The sequence below is a fragment of the Ambystoma mexicanum genome, chromosome 10 (assembly GCF_040938575.1).
Source record: "Ambystoma mexicanum isolate Mex_15411 chromosome 10, UKY_AmexF1_1, whole genome shotgun sequence".
Classification (NCBI taxonomy): Eukaryota; Metazoa; Chordata; class Amphibia; order Caudata; family Ambystomatidae; genus Ambystoma; species Ambystoma mexicanum.
Genome location: NC_090932.1, coordinates 17,363,334 through 17,377,996, shown reverse-complemented (window position 1 = coordinate 17,377,996; position 14,663 = coordinate 17,363,334). Strand labels below are relative to the sequence as shown.

The 14,663-nt window shown below is 43.5% G+C and overlaps 1 protein-coding gene across 2 annotated transcripts in view; it reads right to left on the bottom strand.

The window, feature by feature from the left end:
* Positions 1-14,663, bottom strand: part of LOC138491106 (probable cation-transporting ATPase 13A4) — a 1,999,067-nt gene that overhangs the window by 1,832,804 nt on the left and 151,600 nt on the right. The window lies entirely within an intron of this gene.

Genomic DNA, 14,663 nt, shown 5'->3' with positions numbered 1-14,663 from the left:
GAAATATCTTCTGGTCAAAAACAGGAAAGAGGGTTTGGGGAAGGCAAGGGGGGGGGCTGTGGAAGAATACCTTCAGGCAAACATTTTGCCAGAAATGAAGCAACATACAGTATTGTTGGAAAAACTGATCTCGTCAAGTGAAAGGGATAAAGGTAGGTGTGAGCTCTCATGCCCAACGCTCTTGGGCAAAGATACATGCTTTGGGGACCTCAATTGGGGTGGGGACATTGCCTACAGATCTGATTAGAAAGCCTGCTAGCATTTCTACACCACTTGTAGTAGGAAATAAACAAGACAGTAAGGGACAACAACGTTATCTTCATCAGACCTGAACGCCCTTTTACTGTTACAACCAAAGAACCTGTTGCAAGAAGGAAAACCAATAAGCGTACGTTTGGCAGAGGCCAAAACAAGTCCGCCAGCAATACTTGGCGCAATTTGATTAAAGAAGATATGGTTAGCTCTCACATGACATTGCACTTGGATACATCTCGTGAGGGGGCTGTTCTCTAATCGTGGAGGCAGCACCTTAGCAGCTGTAACTATTTCTGAAACCTGACAAAAAAATAATAACAAAAATAAAAATCAGACGGGGTCAGCCAAAGGGTGCACCTCTGAGAATAACAGACAAACAAAGGGGGACCTATTTAGGTTTTCCCATTAAAAACAGTAAATCAGTCAGTGGGTAAGTTGGATGGCTCTCCTGATGTGCCCAGTATTTTGCCTCAAAAGGGGGTTATGACTCTACTTAATAATTGCCCAGGAAAGCCAACTTTTGGCAATCCACCAAAAGTAAATGGGCCTCATTACGAGGTGGGCGATAAGGGATTACCGGCACTGGTAAGAGTGCCGGTGCCGGTAATCCTTTACCACCCTACTACGAGTTCCCTTTACGGGTCCTTCCTTAACGCCTGGTTTTTCCAGGCGTTAAGGACAGGACCCGCAAAGGGATACCGGGGTCAATAACGGTACCGCAATTTGCGGTACCGTTATTGCCACCTTCCCATTGAGCCCTATGGGGGCTCAAATGGGAATGGGGAATGGCTCTGGTGAATGAGGAATTACCGGTCCCGCCGACCTCGGAGTGGACCGGTAATTGCTCCATCCACCAGACCGGAAGGATTTTGGAGGCAGCCATGGAGCTAATAGCGCCATGGCTACCTCCAACCTCGTAATGAGGCCCAATGTCTCTAGTAAAACGGATGTTATTACAGTGGTTAAGCCCATGAAATGTGTGGATCCGACTGATATCTCCTTAATAGTGGAGGGGAAAAAACACTTTAGTCCTCAGGGTGAAGCGACCTTGAGGACTGGAATGCTACCTAACTGTTTCAAAGCTAGTGCGACTAAAGCCTCTCTACCTGTAAGGTCTGAAAGGAAGATGGGATCTCCTGATGCGACAATGTATGAACAAACCAGGGACTTAAAAACAAATCAGAGTTAAGAGAGAGGGCGGCCTCTTGTGTAGAAGATATGATAAGAAGAGTAGTAAAACAAGTGATGGCTGACAGTTCTGAAAAGGAAACTCCCCCAAGGGCTCAAGTGATTGCTCCAGTTAGTGGGACAAAAGAAACGGAAAATCAATCTCAAATGGAATGTTTAATGAAAAACAAGTGCCTTTCAATCAGGGAGACCTCTTCTGTACAGGTTAGAGGTGGAATGGAAAATCCTTAGGTGGGTCGCCAAGCTGCTACTCTGCCAACTGATCCATTTAAAAATAGAGGGCGGGAGGTGTGAAAACCCCATTGGGAGTAATTGGAAAAACCCATTGGTAGATACTGGTATTAGTAGCAAACAACACATTTGGGACCAATCAATGGGCCAAAACTTTTTAACTAACAAAAAATCTGAAGCAGAAGGGAGATCTGTTACATATAAAAATGGTCAGAATAGTGTCATGACCCACAGAACACACCCCTTTTGGACTTTATGGTCCTTATCACAACGGGGCTTGCACTCCTTGGTACTTCCAACATGGCCGTCTAACGTGAAACGCCCTCCTGGGTCTTCACGTCGGACGTAGCGTAATCTACAAATTGACCATGGCCCTGCGTGTCTCAATGCTATTGCAAGTAGCGACTAGACGTGTGCTCCATAGTTGGCTGAACTGTTATCCTGGTTTCTGGACCTTCTAATTCTATTCCCTTTCCCCTCTTCCTTGCTTCCTGGGCCCGTGTGCCGTGCTTGCGCACCTTCTTCCTTTACTGGATCCCCGGAGTATCTGAATCCCAGAACTCTGAACGCACGCTGGAGCCAGAAGAGGTTCGCGCAGGCTTATACAAGACCAGGTCCGTGCGTAAGAAGACACCGCCCAAGAAATCCTGCAAGGATCGCTCTCAGGTGAGAAAGGGGGATTTCCGTGACAGTTTGAGACGCCAAACGACCGAAGTCGAAGTCGACATGGAAGCGGTGGTTCAGGATCTCATGCGTGGCATGCAAGAACTAACAACCGAGGTACAGAATTTAAAAGCGGAAAACGCCGCTCTCAAACAATTAGTTCTATCCCGTGATTCTGCCACAAAGGAAAGTGTAGTGCCGGGCGACATTGTTGACAAATACGATGGGTCGGCAAAAACCCTTTGTGGATTCCTCGATTCTTGTTTGGTTCACTTTACTTTTAAGCCCTACTACTTTTCAACTCCCAGGGCTAAGGTGGGATTCATAAATTCACACCTTTCCGGAAATGCTCTAACCTGGGCTACGCCCTTAGTCAATTCTGGAGATGCCCTCCTGGATGACTACAACAGTTCATACAGGCCCTTAAAACCATGTTTGACCGTCCACAGCAGGTCTATAGTGCCCAGGAACGCCTGCTAGACTTTCAGCAGGGATCCCAGGATATGTTTACGTTTGTAACCCGATTCAAGCAATTGGCCAAGGAAGCTGACTGGTCTCCTGAAGCAAGTTTTACTCTTTTCAGAAGAGGACTGAATGAGTAGATAAAAGATGATTTGGCCAGAGTGGCTCGCCCAAGCTCATTCCAGGCTCTTATGGACCTTGCCATGCAAATAGATTTGCGTATCCAGGAAAGGAAGGCAGAGAAGAAAAGATCCAAAGTAACCCCCACGAAGGTGTCCTTTGAGATTACCTCCAAAATTGACACAAACCCAGGGTCAGTTACTGAACCAGAACCTATGCAGATAGTAGCCTTCCGTGGACCCATATCCCCGGAAGAGGATGAGAAGGATTCATACGGGGTTGTGCATGCATTGTGCCTCGGATAAACACCTGGTTAGAGAATGTCCTCTAGCCCCTCCTCGGCATTCGGGAAACGCCAGCTCCCGATCCTAGATAGAGCAAGGCTTCGGGAGAGAGATGTTTGCTCCACGTCAATTCCATCCTTGAACTCTCCTGGACAAAACAGCCTTGTGATTCTACAAGCCTTCCTATCGCCATCCAAGAGTAAGACCTACTCCATTTTGGCCCTGGTAGACTGCAGAGCTATGGGAGTATTCATTGATCAAGATTGGGTTTTTAGTCACCACATTCCATACGAGACACGAAGTACCATGCAACCGGTGGAAGCGATCGATGGTAGACCCCTCACTTCAGGACCCATAAGCCTGCAGACTAAAGAGATCCAGCTTTCAATAAACCATCACCAAGAGGTGATCAAATTTAACATCATTAAGTCGGCTCATTACCGCATGGTACTGGGAATGCCCTGGTTACAGAAACATAATCCTTATATCAACTGGGCAGCAGGATCCTTGTTTCTCGCCTCTGAGTTTTGTATGTCTCACTGTCTATTCCTGGATTCCTCCTTGACACCTTCCAAAGAACCATCAATAGATCAGCAAGTACCACACATGTTTTCCAATATCATACATGTCCCAGAGGCCTATCAGGGTTAAGCTGATGTGTTTTCAACTGCCATAGTTCAGGCTCTACCCCCTCACAGACCTGAAGACTGCGCCATAGACACAGAGCCTTCAGCAGTGATTCCCTTTGGGAGGATGTTCATCCTATCCGAACCTGAAAAAAAGGCCCTCCGAGAATACTTGGATACCAACCTTGAAAATTGCACCATAAGACCATTGACATCCCCAGCTAGAACATTGTTGTTCTTTGTTCCCAAGAAGGACACCAAGGAACTTAGACCTTGCCTCGATTATCGTGGATTAAATCAATGCACCCTCAAGGACCGTTACCCCTTACCCTTTATCTCGGATATACTGGAAGCGGTGGGAGGAGCTGTAATCTTCATGAAACTGGATCTCAGGGGTGCCCATCATCTGATTCGTATCAGGGAAGGAGACAAATGGAAAAAAGCCTTTAGAACACCCTTTGGACACTTCGAATATCTGGTCATGCCCTTTGGACTTGCTAATGCCCCCGCAGTCTTTCAACGTTTCATGGATAGGGTGTTCTCTGACAAGCTGTTCCTCTTCGTCATCGTCTACCTAGACGATATCTTGATCTACTCCAAGGACCTTCTAAAGCATGAAGAGCATGTAAAGGCAGTCTTACAACGACTACGTGAACACAGACTCCTAGCCAAACCCGAGAAATGCTTGTTTCACGTTACTTCTGTTCATTACCTAGGATTTGTCCTTAGCCCAGAAGGAATTGGTATGGATCATTCGAAGGTAAAGGCCTTACTATATCGGCCGGCTCCCACTTCCGTGAAACAAGTTCAATCCTTCCTTGGGCTTGCCAATTTCGACCGGAAGTTCATACCCACCTTTTCTGAGATTGTTCAACCGATCATTGCTCTATTGAAGAAAGACACTCCCTTTCTCTGGTCTGCACCTCAAGACAAGGCATTCCAGCGTTTAAAGACAGGTTTACTCAAGCCCCCATCCTGGCCCAACCCGACATTAATCGGCCATTCCTAGTGGAGACGGATGCCTCTAACTACGCAATAGGAGCAGTGTTGAAGCAAGAATTTGAGGACAAATTGGAACACCCCATTGCTTACCTTTCACAAACTCTGACTCCCAGTGAGACACATTATTCCGTCTTGGAAAAGGAACTGTTAGCCATCAGCCAAGCCTTCACAGAATGGCGACTTCTACTCCTGGGAGCTAGACATCCAGTCCAGGTCTGCACGGACCATCGAAATCTTCAAGTTCTACAATCCTTGGAGTGTAGAAATAGTCGTCAGGCCCGTTGGGCCTTCTTTGCCCAGTATCAGTTCCACATCAGTCATGTCCCTGGATCACAAAACATAATTGCTGACGCCTTATCTTGACGTCTTGACTATGAAACTATTGACGATCAGGCCTATCCTAAGATGTTTCCCCACACGATTTTTGTAGCTCAAGCAGTCAGTCTTCTGGAAGAAGATCGGCTGCAAACCCAATCCTCTGAGCTCTGGAAGGATATTTCAAGGAAGAATCAATGGAATCTGAGAACCAAGGACGGATATTTGTTCAAGGATAATGCTCTAGTCATCCCCACACAGAAATTACAACAAAGAATGATAAACCTCTGCCACGATACCCTTCACTCCAGACATCGTGGCATCACCAACACCCTCCGTCTTATACAAAGACAATTTTGGTGGCCTAGAATGAAGACTGACGTACAACTGTACATCCGAGCCTGTTCTATCTGTAGTCAAAACAAACACGATAAAAGACCAGCGGTTCTCCTACTGCAACCTACACTACCAACAAGGCCATGGGAATTCATCGCTACAGACTTCATTGTGGAATTGCCACCTTCCAGGGGATACACGACTATCATGGTCACCATTGACATGTTCACTCATATGGCTCATTTTACACCCCTGTATAAACTACCATCCTCATCAGAACTCGCTGGAATCTTCCTGGAACACATCTTCCGCTTTCATGGACTTCCTTCCAAGATCATATCAGACCGAGGACCCCAATACGTCTCACAATTCTGGAAACATCCATGTCGCATTCTAGGAATCCAACGCGCTCTCTCATCAGGTTATCATCCACAAACCAACGGAGCTACGGAACGTGTAAACCAGACCCTGGAACAATACCTTTGTTGTTTTGCCACCAAGGTGCTGGATGACTGGTCGCTCCTAATACCCGTGGCTAAATTCGCCTACAATTCCGATCACTCAGCAGTTAAGACCAGCCCCTTTTATTGCAGTCAAGGATTCCATCCATCAGTTTTACCTTCTGTTCTTCCACTTCCCACACCAGTACCTACCGTCGACTCCTGGATTGAAACCCTCATCAACATACACAAGGAAGCCAATGAACACTTAGAGAAGGCCAGAATGCATACTAAGCGATATGCGGATACCAAAAGAAGACCAGGGCCTTCTTATGCAGTTGGTGATCAAGTTTGGTTGTCCTCGAAACTACTACCCCGACATTTACGGCCAAACAAATTGGCCCCCCCGGTACTATGGTCCATTTTCCATCAAGGAAATCATAAATCCCGTCTCATACCAGCTCAAGCTACCAGACTCCTGGAAGAAAATTCACCCAGTTTCTCACACTTTTAAAACCCTACATCCGATCCTCCTGGAAATCCTGCAGACCCACTCCTGTGGTGGTGGACGACCAACTGGAATATGAAGTGTCCCGAATATGCGACTCCAGGTATAAACGGGGTCAGCTTCAGTACTTGGTTGAATGGAAAGGATATCCTCCTACTGAAATAACCTGGGAACCAATTTCTAATCTGAATACCCCTCGATTGCTCAGAAGATACCATCTCATACACCCAGGCAAACCTGGTGGAACAGGTTTTCGGAAGAAGGCATGCTGTCATGACCCACAGAACGCACCCCTTTTGGACTTCATGGTCCTTATCACATCGGGGCTTGCACTCCTTGGTACTTCCAACATGGCTGTCTAACGTGAAACGCCCTCCTCGGTCTTCACGTCGGACGTAGCGTAATCTACAAATAGACCGCAGCCCTGCGCGTCTCAATGCTATTGCAAGTAGAGACTAGATGTGTTCTCCATAGTTCGCTGAACTGTTATCCTGGTTCCTGGACCTTCTAATTCTATTCCCTTTCCCCTCTTCCTTCTTCCTTGCTTCCTGGACCCGTGTGCCGTGCTTGCGCACCTTCTTCGTTTCCTGGATCCCAGGAGTATCTGAATCCCAGAACTCTGAACGCACGCTAGAGCCAGAAGAGGCTCACGCGGGCTTATACAAGACCAGGTCCGTGCGTAAGAAGACACCGCCCAAGAAATCCTGCAAGGATCTCTCTCAGGTGAGAAAGGAGGAATTCCGTGACAAATAGTGATTTGAAAAGGTTCAATGGAGACAACTATGCCATTTAGATTATCCCAGTGTCTTGCTGTATTATCTTTTTGACTATCAGGGGCCTAATTCCCTGAATAGGATGTGAATTCTAGCCTTATTAGATGAGATTCCAGCACTGAGAACTTTGTCTTGTGAGGACATAAAGCGTGTGGATTTCATACACCCAGAGCGGTATGTTCATGTTCAGCTGGTATTCAACACAAGGTCAGTGTGTGAGGCATTTCTACAGCAGACAGACGTGTTCAATAAAATGTGCGATGATATACTACAATTTTCCCAGGGTTACATCAGAGAGGAAACCAATACTGCTCCTGAGAGAAGGGAAGTCAGTACGGATGGGCCCCTAGTATCTAACACCTCTCTGGGCACTGGGGAGGATGTAACAAGTTTGGCGCTGGCTGGCGTTGACACATTGAGATTCCATTCATCAATTGAAAGACTTAAAAGCAAAATTGTTACAGTTGTGAAATTTCAATTCGGTCATGGTATATAAGAGGTCATGCCCATTTGGAAAATTCAGCCGATCTGTGTACTCAACTGGTGAGATAGCCACTTGTATTTACAGGAGACCTGGATGACATGTTCATATTCACTAGATGGATATGACTGCTACCATGAACTAGGCAAACAGGGCTCTTTAGGGCGCTTGGCCGGGGGTCTCTTAACAGCTGTAAAACTAGACAGGAACATTAAGGTGGTTAAATGCACCAATATTGTTGAAGGTTTATTTGCTCTGAAGATTGATGTTTACACTTTGAACTGTATTGTTCACTTACTGTTGTTGAATGTCTACGGGTCTCCAAAGAACGACTTGCGATTAGCCCTGGGACTTGTGAATGCCTTTATTTTGGAAGAAATGACAAGTTGTATTAGGCTACAGGTAGTATTCGCAGGTGATCTAAATGTTCACATTGAAAATCTTAGTGTCTCCCCTACTTCATAGAAAGAAGAAACGACCCCTGGACTAAAGTGTCCACAAGGGAAACGGGAATCACCATTGATAGGCAGTCCCAGGGGTGGAAGGAAGGGGGAGCAGAAGGTGCAGTGATGTAATTTCCTCTGAAGTTGGGGTTTATTTTCGGCCAGAGACATGGAAAGCTCCAATTGTAACATTCCAACATGGTCAGACGGCCTGAGAGCGTCTGTAATAGATTATATTTTTATGTCAAAATGTTTGTCTGACATGGCTTCCTCATCCAGAATATTGACTACCAGGTTGAGCGACCACAGCATGCTGGAACTATCTTGGGATTTAGGGGAGTGACGGGACAACATCTATTGTAAAACAAATACTCTATGTGTTAACCAGGCCAAAACAAGACTCAAATGGCGTCCTGGGAACATAATGAAAGCAAATAAACTTTTTGGGAAAGAAACTGCAAAAGCTACAATAACAGAAAAGCGAGTGTTTTCACATAATAACTTTGGTTCGTACACAGATAAACTAATTGGAACCATAGCTAGTAAATTAGCAACTAGTCGTCATTTGAGAGTTAAGCATAAACATGGCTATGACAACCAAGTTAGAGAAAAGAAAAATTAATGTAATATGGCGGTAAGATGCCTAATAAATTCTGGTCTAAATAGACTAGTAGTTATGCATGAGAAAGAAAATAATGCAAAGGTGTAGAAATTGGATGAAAAATCATAGGATGCATTATTCACAAGCCGAGAATGTAAACATGTTGGCAGCCATCAAAGACAGCTCAAGCAGAAACTTTTGGTTATTGATTAATACATTAGAATCAAGTCAAAGTGTTTCTAAAACAAACTCCATATTTGAAGAATTATGGCTAGGTCATTTTGCAAGGCATAAAATAAGCAGTGTCGCATAGCAATTTGCTATGCAATCATGTAGGATTGCTAATCAAATGGACACCTGTGTAGCAAAGTTAGATATTTAAGTTGCCCTCTTCAATGAAGGCACGGCTCACCCTGCATTCCTCTTACCCATGGTGCTCTCTTCACCTCTGTTCACTTCAAGTGCTAATGGATAGAAAGTGCAGCAGTAATCATCTCCTCCACTCTTATGTGCCAAAGGCATGTGTGGAGTACTAGGCAGCAATTTCTTTTTCAAATAATTGCAGTCCAGAAGTAATCAGGATCATACTTTTCTTAACCTTTCTATATCCTGTCTGGCAAAAAGATGTATCTGCCAACTATATTTTTTTAAAGATAGTCATGCAATTCCATTCCTAAAATGTAAGTGTTACATAATCAGTATGAATACTATAAAACATTGCATCATCTCCATGCTTTACAGTAATGTTTACGTTAGTGTATCTAAATGTCATAGTGTCAACTATATTTCATTTTGTTGGCAAAGATGCATCATATTGATGAGTGAACACTTGAAAATGTACATGATCACATGATCAAATGCTTTTGATGGCAAACATTGTTCTGTAACCTGCAGGTTGCATGCATTTTACAACTGGTGCTTAACCCATGAGCAAACCCATATTCTTTGACATTCTATATTATCACCCTGTTGCTTTATATCAGGTACCCTGAAAGTGAGATGACCACAAACTACAATATTCCATCTAGTTTGCCCAGTTCTCTGCCTGCTACGCAATCCACTCTGCTGACTCTCTTTCTTGCCTCTTACATAATGAATGTACAAAGCCAACTAGATGCTTATGCAAAGTAGTGATCAGTAGTTCCACCCAGTCTGTACATCTACAGATCTACTGCAATACCAAACACTAAAGTTAGCCTCCAGAGCTCGTTATGCTTTATGCTTTTGTTTGTATTAGATATTACAACCGGTGGGAGACAACTGGCCAAACTGTTTTCAGAGCATCTCTTTATTTGTGTCCATTCATGCAACTAACCCTTTACATTTTACAGACTCAGCTATGGCTCGCAAAAACTTTTTCGCCCACTCGCATAGTTGTGTAGATTTTATGAAGGGCGAGTAGCATTTACAAGAGAGAGCTAAAGCGCTCTCATTTCTGTTTGAGGACATTATAACTACAAAAACACTACCATCTTCTTGGCACTTTTCTTACATTATCCCCATTTACAAACAGGGTGATAAAAAACAACCTGAGAATTATCGCTCAATTGCGCTTTTGGTCGCTGATGCCAACAGTTTGTGTGCAGCTTATTTTAAATAAAATTAAGGAATGGTGCGATGTAAATAATATTCTGTCAGCACAGCAGTTTGGTTTCAGGAAGCAAATAGGAACTTATGCAGGGGGTCTTCTGTTGATGGTTGTACAGCAAAGGGCATGGAGGGCAGGATCAACTCCAATACATTTCGGGGCCATCAACCTTTCCATGGCCTTTGACTTGGTGGACCGGAATGCTTTATGGCAAAAATTAAAAACTTTGGGGATACCTGGTAATATGCCATCATCTATTTGAATACATCTTCATTTGGACTCGCAGGTACAGGTGCGACTGATCACAGAGGGTATGCCGACAGCCCCGATAAATATTGCTAATGGTTTAAGGCAGGGGTGCATATTTGCCCCAATGCCATTTAACCTTTATGTGCCAGATGCAGGCAATTGCCTGGATGGGGCCTCATTTGCACCACCGCAAATTGTTGGGAAGAGGGTTGCTTGGTGCGCTACACAGATGCCTTTCTTCTCTTTGATTTAACACCAAAGGGTCTGCAGTATATGATAACAGCCTTTTGTTCCTATGTCGCATTGAATCACCTACGAATAAATGCGAGTAAGACAGTCATTATGAACTTAACTGTAATCTTGTGAGGGGGTATTCATGGTATATAAAATTGGGAAAGCTAAAAGTAAAGAACTCAATATCTGGAATTCTCCATTTCCGATAAATTTAAGAAATGTGAATACCAGGGGAATTTGCAGCAGAAAATATCTGTACGAATTATTCAAATGAAGAAGTTGGAACAAAGGTATAGAAGGTATTCTACGATTCCATGAATACGGATGTATAACCTGAAGGTTATTCCAAAGATTACTTATGGCCTGGAATTATTCCCAGAAAGCATTACTATGGACCTGGACGTTTGAAGCCAAACTATGGAAAACCATAATCAAAAGGTTATCACAATCTGGTCTGATTAAGGCAATAAGGCATGACTTAGGGCTGCTATCGTTGGGATATCATGTCCTTTGGCGTCAACTGTCCCTGTATAAAAGGTTGGTTGTAGATTCAGTGAACAATCTGTATAGAATATTGCGTGAGGGCTTAAGGTTTGGTCATTTACAGGTGGAAGCATTATTAAAGTTGCAGGAACTGTGTATTAAAGCACTTGAAACCTCAGGACTAACCTGTAAAAATCTTACAGAAAATCCAGTAAGGGTATAAAAGCTAGTACAACGTGCAGATTGGGCAGCGACGTTGGACAAAGTAGACAGCATGACATTTGCTCAACTGGTTACCCATCAAAAGAAGTTGGCCGTTGCGGGAACCTACCTGTTTAGATTCCCAAATAAATGGTGGCGAAATGCCTTGATGAGATTCTGATACAATGTATGTTTGACGGGAGAAATAATGGCAATAAGATCAATGAAAAGGTCTCCTGTGACGTTGAATGGAAATTTTGTTTTTCGGTTTTGTAAAGAAAAAGGTGAAAGAAACACTTGCACATCTACTTTTGTATGGGAAGGTACTACTCCCAGATAATATTAATATTTATTAAAAGTTTGTTCCGACCTTAGAATGGGTACATTCTGAAGCATTATGGTGGAATATGTTGCATGGACCATCTGTGTCACTGAAAATCGCAGTGGTTTACTTTTTGTCTCAAATATGTGGTGTTGTCTCAACTGGTTACGATAGAAAACAACTCCTCACAAGTGTTTGTCGGAAAAATTGTGGTGAAAAAGGAACTGTAAAGTTACTATTTGAAACAGAACAAGGCACTGTTCGGAGTGAAATGTTGAAATTACTAATGAAATTGGCTGTGACAATGCCTTTGTATAAAGCGTGGGAACTATATTGCCAATGTTATTTTTAATGTTATATTGTTTTATGAAATATTTTATGTAATATATTGTAACTATGATCTGATGTTTAGTTTTATTTTTGTAAAGGTTTGCTTTGCTAACCATAAGCAAATATATATTTTTTTTAAGTAAATATATGCAAAGTGCTGCTCTGAGCAACATATTAGTCATACATGATCAGGATTAACTAACAGACAGTTATTATTTCCTTTTTTAAAGGCTGCAGTGTCTCCCACTCAGCATGATAGGATGAGTCAGTCCTGGGTGGATTCAAACATGTCATTCCTGGCCGTACACAGCTACCCGAGGTGAGAGTGTGACCTGGAGCACTAACTTTCTGAGAAAGGGAGATGCAGGGCTGCTGCTTGCATCATAAACAAGAGCATTTGTACAGTCCTGTAGAAAGTCACATCTGTGACCCCTCCACAGTGAAGGTTTGCATAGACTAGTGTTTTCAAACTTTTATCCCAAACAGAGCTTTTCGATGGACCACTTCCTACAAACTCCCAGCTACAGACAGGAACTGACCTCATGAATACCATTTATAGAGAACAAGGAAGCAATCTGGTCAGGAAGGCCAGTCATTATCTGACATTGATGAAATTCACCTCTACCATACAGAAAGGAAGGGACCGGGCCAGTGTGTCATGGGAGACCAAAAATACTCTGTTGAGTACCTTTTGGATACTCTGTCATATATACCCATGTACCCGCCTTATGTATGTAACCTACTGTACCTGTTTGCACTTTTTCTTGTTGCCTTTACTGTACTTAGTCCATTGTGTAACTAAGCTTTAAGTATCCTTGTACCAGTTGCGCCCAGCTACCTAAGGGTTCAGTGTGCATTACCAAATAAACTTCTGACTCTGAAAACTCAGGATGACAGAATCAGTGAATTAGATTTACAGAAAGTATGTTATTGCAAAGAAAACACCTAGCCCACTTTGCTGAAAGAGAAAAGCCAAACCTTCAGCCTAGGAAGGGCATTTTAAAAACCTTTACATATTCAGTTGAATGGGTGGATTCCACCCCTCCCCCCTTCTACCTGGAAGGAATGATGGTCCACATTGACAACAGTCTGAAGAAGAGACTGGGTTCTATCGTACACTAAAAGTTGATGACACGGAAAGTGACCCTGACAGCTCACGACGGCACAGGATACAGGAGTCTGGGTCACATAATTCTGCAAAATATTCCCAATCTCATAGAGATAGGGAGCACGTAGGAGACAGGGACTGGAGTGCCAATAGCAGCACTGATTCTGAAGGTGAATGGACTCGGGTTCAGGGGTGAAAAAAGGAATACCAAACAAAGAAAGGGTTTGGTTAAAGACCCAATCAGGCAGATCAAAGTCATACATAGATTCATGACCCCATACCACAAAAACACCAAGTATTCATTATGGGACCATTTAGAACTTTATGAACAAATGATGTCATTTGAAATTAAAAATGATGTCAATTGTATGGAGTTTGTGAAATTGATATCTTCCCCTGAAAACCCTAGTTTTTGTTGGACTGGAAGACCAGGATCATTGCAAATGGTTCAAATATAAGGCACTGATCTTAAAACACTTCACCACTCACAGGAATCCACGAGAGGCATGCAATGCTACGTACAATTTATAATGTGAGGAAGATCAGGCACCTACGGAGTCTGTACAAGAATTAAAATGTGCATTTGCGCATACCTCCAGTCGGGTGAATACGAATACCAGGGAATTTGCGACCACAAACTTCCACACTCTTCCCCAAATATATAATTGCCCAAATAGTTTGCGACTGTCGGGAACAGGATCACACGTTGTGTACCCGACATCAGAAAATGCCAAGTGTCTCCTTCAGGGTGAGACTTTTTCCCAGAGAGAGAGCGGTCTGCAGGAAAATAAAATGACCTGCCTAACTCGGGGCTCGGGTGAAAAGGCCAGGAAGCAATAGAGCTAGAGTGGAAAAAAAACACAGGTACACTGGTCACGATATGCAATAACAGACACTATCGCTCAACCCACAATACACTCCTCCAACTCTTACCTGTGATCCGTAAGTAGCAGGTCAGAAACCTGTAGGTGCAGAGCCGGCCTTGTATGGCGTGACAAGAACGTCCGGTGAAGTGCAGAAATCTTATGTGGTGCAGAGTGGAATTGACAGAAGGATAATTATTAAAAAGTTATTCGTACAGCTAGATCCCTAGCAATATTTGGTTAGCCCTATGTGTGAGGAACCTTCTACAGAGTCAAAGCCAGCCCTAGCATGCGCTGTTGTACCGCCTACAAATGAGGTGTAGAGGTCCTGACCCTTTCCTCTCTCACTACTTTCCTGGATTGTAAAAAGTAAGTGCGCACATAATGGGGGGGGTCGGTGTTGGTCTTTAATAGTACCGCCTCCAGAGTGTGTGTAATATCAAAATAGATTATGTGGCCAATGTGGTCAAAGAATAGTTAAAAAACTAGTTTTCTATTCAACAAACAGTTGGTTAGATATAAATAGCTATGATAATTTCCTTATACAAGCCCTTTCA